The 2301-nt window shown below is 61.0% G+C and overlaps 1 protein-coding gene across 1 annotated transcript in view; it reads left to right on the top strand.

The window, feature by feature from the left end:
* The first annotated feature begins 1928 nt into the window (after positions 1 to 1928).
* ALKAL2 (ALK and LTK ligand 2) overlaps positions 1929 to 2301 on the top strand; it is a 15178-nt gene continuing 14805 nt past the window's right edge. The window contains exon 1 of the mRNA XM_085317773.1: positions 1929 to 2225. The gene's annotated coding sequence lies outside the window, so the exon portion shown is untranslated. The remainder of the gene's footprint in view (positions 2226 to 2301) is intronic.

The following is a 2301-nucleotide window of genomic DNA, read 5'->3' as shown; positions in this document are numbered from 1 at the left end:
ATGCAAAGTACCATTCTTACTGATGAACTATTGTTTCAATTTTTCCCCCAAGTCTCAATATTGGAAACAAATCCCGAAGCCAAGGAGAAACTAGTTTTCTGGACTCCTTTCAAAATTATTCTTGCTCAATCTTGCCTCTGGATGTCTTTCTTAATCATACTGTATTGTGTATTGTATCTACATATTTAAAAATAATAAAATAGTATCTGCAGAAAACAGAATGCAACATACAAAAAGTGAACACAGAACATTGTGAAATCATCTTTTCCTTTTTCTTTTTCCGTTTGTTCTGAAGGACCTGTAAATCTAGTCATGAAAAYTTACTCCGCGACAGGCCGACGGTGATTTACAGCCCTCTGTGAGCAGCTGTAACGCTCTTCAACCGGCAGAAGGCGAAGCTCCTTCGAGACGCACGTGGCGAGGCGGCTCCTGGCTCTGACAGACGACGGCGGCACGGCGCGGGCCGGCGGGCCTCACAGCCGCAGCCGTTAACGGTCGCCTCCGCGCGCCGCCGCCGTTAACGGTCGCCTCCGCGCGCTTCCCGCGCCCGTGCCCAGCGGCGACACGGGGTTCGCGTCGGCGGGCAAAGCCCCCGAGGGGGAGCTCGGATGGGTCGCCGCCCCCCCCCGCGCTGGGTCCGCGCCGCTTCCCTCGGCTCGSCCTCGCCAGGGCTCAGTTTCGCCAGCTGCCGCTGCGGGTCACTGTTGCTGCTGCCTGAAGAGGACGCCGCCGCGCTCTACCTGACCACCAGCGCAGGGTAGGAGAGGCAGCGCTTTCTCAGTTACCGATCTCACTGCGTGGGAGCGGACGTTATCAGCTGGATGCCTCCTTCCCGGCGAGTTCACCTCCCGTCCCCTCAACCGTTCGCCTCCCACTCCGACCCCGTCTTCTTTTGGGGGTTGGAAAGTACTCTCACTGCTCGATCCAACTTTGTATTTGCCTTTTTAGCTGCCAAGGGAGAGGTTTATACACACAATCAAAGTAAATAGAAAAGCTCAGTTGGATCATGTTTCACCGTGTTTCACTTCAGCYCCAGAAATTCTAAGGGGCTTAATAGGGAAACGGAGGGGAACAGTATTTGGGTTGAAAATCTGCGGTTGGGCGGGAGGTGTTGAGTCTTGCAGGATGGCTCCCACTTACGGGGAAACATAACGCTACGTGTTTTCGGGAGGCTTTCGCCTCCTCTCCTTCCATCGCCGTCGCTCCCACGTCCCCCGTGGTAATCCCCCTTAATTCGGCTTGTCACCGTTTTCCGACAGAGCTGATAGGAACCCTCAGCGCTCCGCTGCCCGTGGCACTGCCGTCTGCCGCTTCGCCCGCCTCCCCCCACCCCAGCCGGCTCTACTGGGAGCGTTTCCAGGCAGTGCCGCGCTGAGAGCCCAGGAAGCCGCCTCGCCACGCGGGACTGCCCTTGCCAAGAATCAGCGAGAAAGGCGACACGCCCGCCTCTTCCACCCGGACCCTACTCCAGCCACCTCGCTGCGGGCTTCCCGGTCGGGAGGAGCAGAAAATAGCCTCCCTCTTCCCCAGCCGCTCGCGCCCGCCCCAACGCCTCCCCTTCCCCGCCGCAGCCAGACCCGAAGTTCCTGGTAAACACGCGGCTTCCCCGTCCGCCCCCGCGACGCGGCCCCCAGCGAGTGACGGCAGGGAGTGCGGCGGCTGCGGCCCCGGGCCGGGGACCCGCCTGACGGCGAGCCGCGCCAAGGGCCATGAATATTTCAGAAGCTTCTCAGCGCGTTTCTAATTAAAGGCTCGGGCTAGGCGCTCCCCCCCCCTTCCCATCTTCCCGCCGCCCCCTCCCACTCCGCGCACACACTTGGGACCGTCTCCTTACGTCGGAGAGCGGAGAAGGAGTGACTGAGCCCTGCCCGGGAGAGCCGCGCCAAGGGGAGGGACGGGGGGGACCGGGGCGGGAGGGAAGGGAGGGCTTGTGCGGCAGCGACGCTCCCGAGGTTGCCAAGTGGACTTTTATTGTTTTCCACCCACTTCCAAGTCGATACTATCTGCCGTCTCATGTCCATCCTATAACCTATATAAGCGGCTGCGCTGGGGCTGGAGGAGATGGAGTAGTTTGTGGATACGGCGAGAGCACCAGGACGGGAGGGGGGCGGCCCAGCCGGGGAAAACTTGGACTCCTCGCCGCTCGCGGGCTGCTGCTGCCCGGGCAGAGTCGCGCCAGCGGCTCCCGCAGGAAAGACGCCTCGGATCGGGGGACGCAGAGGCAGGTAAAAAAGCCGGGAAGGGCCGGCGACCTCCCTTCTCCCTGCCCCTCTCCGCAGCGCGCCCGCCCGGCGCGGCGCG

The sequence above is a fragment of the Rhea americana genome, unplaced genomic scaffold, assembly GCF_003343005.1.
Source record: "Rhea americana isolate MKP2758 unplaced genomic scaffold, rheAme1 scaffold_503, whole genome shotgun sequence".
In the NCBI taxonomy this organism is placed as follows: domain Eukaryota; kingdom Metazoa; phylum Chordata; class Aves; order Rheiformes; family Rheidae; genus Rhea; species Rhea americana.
This window is presented reverse-complemented; position numbering and strand designations above follow the sequence as displayed.